Source organism: Vulpes vulpes, chromosome 9 (genome assembly GCF_048418805.1).
Source record: "Vulpes vulpes isolate BD-2025 chromosome 9, VulVul3, whole genome shotgun sequence".
Taxonomy (NCBI): domain Eukaryota; kingdom Metazoa; phylum Chordata; class Mammalia; order Carnivora; family Canidae; genus Vulpes; species Vulpes vulpes.
In genome coordinates, this window is record NC_132788.1 from 106,969,742 (window position 1) to 106,976,311 (window position 6,570).

Below are 6,570 nucleotides of genomic sequence, written 5' to 3' on the forward strand. Positions count from 1 at the left end.
CCCCAGCGCCCGCCGGCAGCGCTGCTGCAACTCGCCCGAGCCGAAGGCGGGAGGCGACAGGACACCCCTGCGTGCCCCGGCGTGCGGCTCTGATGCGGGGGTCGTGAGTTCCAGCCCCACGTTGGGGCGCGGAGGGGGGGGCGAGCTTACTTAGAAATAATAATGCTGACATTTTAAAAAAAATGTTTTTTTCCAAAAAAATGTATGTTCCAGGGCTCATAGCCTGAGTTCGTGATTCTCAGGAAAGGAATTAAGAGACATTTAGGGAAGCACCCCCCGGAACACTCCAAATATGTTAGAGTAATTTTTTTTTTTTTTATAAAATGCAAGAGGAAAAAAAAATCCACGGTGATGACAATTTCAAAATTCTTAAGTTAGAATCCAGCTGCACTTGCAATTGGAATTGTAATTGCACAAGACCTCACTGACCTCACCCCAACCCTAATTCTACGGGGTTTGTTTTATTGTCATTGCAATTTTTAAATTTTCCGGACGGTTTTCAGATTTTGTAAGAAGCTGCAAAGACCGTGCATAGAGTTTTACCTGCTCTTCACAAGCCAGCTTCCCCTAGTGATAACATCTTTCATAAACACCGTGTGTTGTCAAAACCAGCACAGTGAAGTCGGTAAAATGCAGTGCACTCGGGTACAGATGTCTACATTTCTCCAGTTTTTACGTGTACTTTTTGGTGGTGGCGGTGTATAGTTCTAGGAAATCTGATCACACATGTAGATTCTTGAAACCATCGTGGTTCTAATGGTTTCAAGCGTGATAATGGTTTTTATGGCTGTGTTTTAAGAACAGTCGGTGAAGGGGCAGAGGGGTGGCTCAGTGGTTGAGCGTCTGCCTTTGACTCACGTCCTGATCCTGGGGTCCTGGGATCCAGTCCTGTATCAGGCACCCTGCAGGGAGCCTGCTTCTCCCTCTGCCTGTGTTGTGTCTCTGTCTCTCTCATGAATAAGTAAATAAAGTATTTGATAAAAAAAATAAAAAGTCAGCAAAAAGTATTTGGGGCATATTAACAGAAGAAATGATGCAGGGTTTGCTGTAATAATGAGAGTGTGCAGGCGGTGGGGAGAGAAGAGGTGAAACTAAAGGGAGGGGGAATTGTTCATTATTGAGGCCAGGGCCTGGATCTCTGAAGGACGGTGATAGTAGCTAAGAGTGCTGTGCTCTTACTCTCCCAGAACTGCCAGGTCAAGCTCTTTCCCGGAAGTTAGCACTCTAGTTGGCCTTCATCTTCTGGAGTTGAAACCCAGGCTCAGAGATGAGAAGCCGCTTGACTTTGGCAGAGGGAGAAGCTTAACCCAGGTTTGACCCAATCCAAGGCCACAGTCATAAATTGCATTAATCTCTTCTGTGATTATTTTATTTGAGAGAACACACACACACACACACACACACTGGGGAGGGGCAGAGGGAGAGAGAATGCTAGCAGATTCCGTGCTGAGCATGGAGCCTGACCCAGGGCCTGATCTTATGACCCTGAGATCATGACCTGAGCCCAAAGCAACAGTTGGATGCTCGCCAGGTGGCCCTCCATGAGATAGTAATAATTTATCCATAAATTGAGCAGTTAAATAACCAGATACTGTTTTGGATCAGGGCTCAGTAAACACTTTCTGTAAAGGTCTAGATAAGAAATATTTTTGTCAGGCACCTGGATGGCTCAGTGGTCGAGTGTCTGCCTTTGGCTCAGGTCATGATCCCAGGGTCCTAGGATCAGGTCCCACATCGGAATCCCTTCAGGGAGCCTGCTTCTCCCTCTGCCTAGGTCTCTGCCTCTCTCTGTGTCTCTCTTGAATAAATAAATAGAATCTTAAATTTTTTTTTTCTTTTTGTCTTTGCAGGCCACATACAGTGTATCTAGCAACTACTCAACTTTATCATCAGGGGGCAGGAGTCTTGGGTTATATGTAAACTAACAGGCACAGCTATGTGCCAATAAAACTATAAATATTGAAATCTGAATTGTATATAATTGTCTTATGTTAGGAAATATTCTTCTGTTTTCTTCAAACATTTAAGAGTGCTCGCTTCGGCAGCATGTTTACAAACATTTAGAAGATAAAACATCTTAGGGGCACCTGGGTGGCTCATTCGGTTAAGCATCTACCTTCAGCTCAGGTCATGATCTCAGGGTCCTGGGATCCAGCCCCACATGGGGCTCCCTGCTCAGCAGGGAGACTGCTTCTCCTTTTCCCTTTGCTGTTCCCCCTACTTGTGTGCGCCTTCTCTCTCTCTCCTTCTCTCTGTCAAATAAATAAAGTATTTTAAAAAAATAAAAAGATAAAACATCTTTGGATCAAAGGCTGTACAAAAAGTTGTGAGGCTAGATTTGGCTCTTCCTCCTTCTCTTCCTCTCTTCCATTCTTTCTGTTTTCTTTCTTAATTTCCAATTGTGATAAAATACAAAATAGAAAATGTACCATCGTAGGGGTGCTTGAGTGGTTCAGTCAATTAGGTGTCTGACTCTTGGTTTCTGCTCAGGTCGGGGTCTCATGGGTCCTGGGATGGAGCCCCGTGGCAGGCCTCTGCACTCACCTGGGAGTCTCCTTGTGGATTTTCTCCTCTGCCCCTATTCCCACTCTCTTGAATGAATGAATGAATGAATGAATGAATATTTTTTTAAATGTGCCATCTTAACCATTTTAAGGTGCACAGCTCAGTGGCATGAAGCCCACCCACACTGTTATGCAACCACCCCCACCACCCATCTCCAGAACTTTCCATCTCCCAACACGGAAACCCTGTCCCCAGGAAGCACTGACTCCCCACTCCTGGCTCCCACCCTCTACTCTCTGTCTCTGTGGATGAGACTCCTTTAGGTCACTTTTATAAATGGAATCATACAGTATTTGTCCTTTGGTGCCTGGCTTATTTTGATGAGCGTGATAGCCTCACGGTTCATCCGTGTTGTGCCAGGTGTCAGAACGTCCTTCCTTTTTCAGGCTGAATATCATTCTGTTGTATGGATGGGTCACCTTTTGTTTATCCATTCATCTGTCAATGGATAGATACTTGGGTTGCTTGTACCTCTTGACTGGTTCTGAATAATCCTGCTGTGAACACTGGGTGAATGAATAGCTCTTTGAGAACATGCTTTCAACTCTTTTGGGTAAATACCCAGAAGTGGGATTGCTGGATCATGTGGTAGCGATATGTTTAACTTTTTTAGGAACTGCCATACTGTTTTATACAGTGGCTGGTGCATTTTCCATTCCTGCCAGCAGGGCACCAAGGTTCCCATTTCTCCACATTCTCAACAACACTTGTTACTTTCTGCTTTTCTTTGTTTCATTTTGTTTTAACAATAGCCATCCTAATGGGTATGAAATAGTATCTCATTGGGGTTTGGGTTTGCATTTCCTAAGGATTCATACTCCGAATTCTCATTTCTTCAGGCAGTTATTGGCCATGTGTATATCTTCTTTGCAGAAACGTCTGTTCAAGTCTTTTGGCCCCCTCTTCTTTTAATTGGGCTGTTTGTGTTTTGTGTTGTTGAGTTATAGGAGCTCTTTATATATGTGGCCATTCACGCCACATCAGATGTATGATTTGCAAATATTTTCCCCTGTTCCCTGGGTGCCTGATTTAATATTATTAAGAGGTGATCAGTCTACAGATTCAATGCAATCTCCGTTAAAATCCCAACTTTTTTTGCAGAGATAGAAAAATTCATCCAAAAATCTATGTTGAATCTCAAGGGACCCCAAATAGCCAATACAATTTTGGGAAGAAAAAAGAGCAAATCCGAGGACTCACATTTCCTGATTTGAAAATTTACTATAGGGGGGAGGAGGGCGGGTGTTGGAGGGGAATGGGTGACGGGCACTGAGGTGGACACTTGACGGGATGAGCACTGGGTGTTTTTCTGTATGTTGGTAAATTGAACACCAATAAAACTTAATTAAAAAAAAAAAAAAAAAAAAAAGAAAATTTACTATAAAGCTATGTGGTTGGGGCACCTGGGCAGTTCAGTCAGTTAAGCGTCTGCCTTCGGCTCAGGTCATGATCCCAGGGTCCTGGGACCAAGCCCCACATTGGTCTCCCTACTCAGCAGGGAGTCTGCTTCTCCCTCTCCCACTACCCCTGCTTGTGCTCTGTCACTCTCTCTGTCAAATAAATAAAAATCTTTTAAAAAATATAAATTCACGTATTAAAAACAAAAACCCTATGTGATTAAAATGGTATGGTTCCGGCCTCTGCACAAACATACTGACCAATGAAATAGATTTGAGAGTAAACTTTATGTTATGTGTATTTTCTTACCTTTTTTTCAAGTATAAATTAAAAAATTATCAGGGCTCCTGGGTGACCCAGTTGGTGAAGCTTCCGACTCTTGGTTTTAGCTCAAGTAGTGATCTCAGGGTGGTGAGATTGAGCCCACCCTTGGGCTCACACTCAGCATGGAGTCAGCTTGACTTTCTCTCCTCTCCCTCTGCCCCTCCCTACCCCTGCATGGGTGCACATGCTCTCTTGTATTCTCTCTCTCTTTTTTTAAGATTTTATTTATTTAATCATGAGAGAGAGAGAGACAGGCAGAGGGAGAAGCAGACTCCATGCAGGGGGCCCGACGTAGGACTCGATCCGGGGTCCCCAGGATCACACCTCGGCCAAAGGCGGCACTAAACGGCTGAGCCACCCGGGCTGCCCTTTGTATTCTCTCTTTCTTAAATAAATAATTAATCATTGGCTGCCTTTTTTTTTTTTTAATTAGGGGGGAAAATGTGCAACAGAAACAAAACTCCAGTTCTTGCTTCCCCAATTAATTTTTGTGACTGCTTTATCTTTTGCCCTTTCTACCTGTTCCAGGTGTTGAGTATTTTATTTTATTTTTTAAAGGTTATTATTTATTTATTTTAGAGAGGGGGAGGGAGGGAGAGAGAGAAAGAAAGACTCTCAAACAGACTTCTCACTTAGCTTGGAGACAGACCCTGAGCTCCATCTCAGGACCCTGAGATCATGACTTGAACCAACATCAAGAGTTGGATGCTCAACTGACTGAGCCACCCAGGCGCCCTAGTATTTTATTCATTTAAAAATGAGAAGAGGGGCGGCCCCGGTGGTGCAGTGGTTTAGCGCTGCCTGCAGTGCAGGGCATGATCCTGGAGACCCTGGATCGAGTCCCACATCAGGCTCTCTCTATGATGCCTGCTTCTCCCTCTGCCTGTGTCTCTGCCTCTCTCTTTCTCTCTCTCTCTGTCTCTATGAATAAATAAATAAAATCTTAAAAAAAAGGGATCCCTGGGTGGCGCAGCGGTTTAGCGCCTGTCTTTGGCCCAGGGCGCGATCCTGGAGACCCGGGATCGAATCCCACGTCGGGCTCCCGGTGCATGGAGCCTGCTTCTCCCTCTGCCTGTGTCTCTGCCTCTCTCTCTCTCTCTGTGTGACTATCATAAATATATAAACATTAAAAAAAATTTTTTTTAAATCTTAAAAAAAAATGAGAAGAAAGAGAAGCTGGTAATATTTCAAAGAACCAATGTGTAAAATGGCTGACTTGATTGCCTTTCTGGAAAAGGAAGTTTATTAGCCTTTGACTCACCAATTCCACTTCCCCAGGAAATAATAACGATGTTAGTGATTATAACGATGATAATAATAAGACTGGCTAATATTTGCTTGAATGCTGAACCCTGTTTTATGCACCTCATATATGTTATCACATCACCCCTACGGAAACCCATGAAATAGGCCCTATTATTGGTTCCAATTTACAGCTGAGAAAATGGAGGTCGTGAGTGGTTAAATGAGGTGCCAGGGTCACTGTAGGAAAATAAGGACATAAAAAGATATGCACCCCAATGATCAAGGCAATGCTATTTACCCCTCTGACCATCTGGAAATAACCTACGTGCTCAGCCACAGAGGATCGACTTACTAAATTACATATCCTCTTACATAGTGGAAGAGCACAACTCCAGGGCTGTTATCCTGGGTTTGAATCCCAACTTTAGCACCTGTGCTCTGTGTGACCCTGGGCAGGTTATTTAACTTGTCAAAGCTTCATTTTCCTCATCCATAAAGAACAGGAAGGAGGTAATGTATCGGTTATATACAACTGTAACAAATGACCCCAATATTTGGCAGCTTCAAATAACAGCCAATATTTGTTATTCCACCCGTTTTCTGTGGGTCACAAATTTGGAGGCAGCTTAGCTGGGTCGTTCTGGCTTGGGCTTCTAATGGGGTTGTAGATGGGATGTTGGACAGAGCTACTATCATCTGAAGGCTTAACTGGGGTTGGAAGGTCTGCTTGCAAGGTAGGTTCCATCATAGGGCTGTTGGTGGGAAGCCTCAATTCTTTACCATGTGAATCTATCCACAGGGCTACCTCAGTTTCTTCACAACATGGTGGCTGACTTCCCAGGTGGGTGATCCTGCAGCCAGAGCAAGGAGGGACCCATGCCATCTTTCCTCACTGAGCCTTGGAAGTCACTCTGTACCATTATAACAATATCCCATTGGTTATGAAGCTTAGCCCTGTTCAGTGGGAGTGGGGACCAGGCTTGGATACCAGGGGGTGAGGATTGCTGTGGCCGCCACAAACAGCATCTGCTTCCTAGG

General features: G+C 44.4%; 1 long non-coding RNA gene across 1 annotated transcript; it reads left to right on the forward strand.

Annotated features, from left to right (window-relative positions):
* The first annotated feature begins 1,186 nt into the window (after positions 1 to 1,186).
* On the forward strand, positions 1,187 to 1,971 carry LOC140593975 (uncharacterized). The gene is made up of 2 exons (XR_011994507.1): positions 1,187 to 1,311; positions 1,851 to 1,971. It is a non-coding gene; the product is annotated as an uncharacterized lncRNA (long non-coding RNA).
* Positions 1,972 to 6,570: the final 4,599 nt, after the last annotated feature.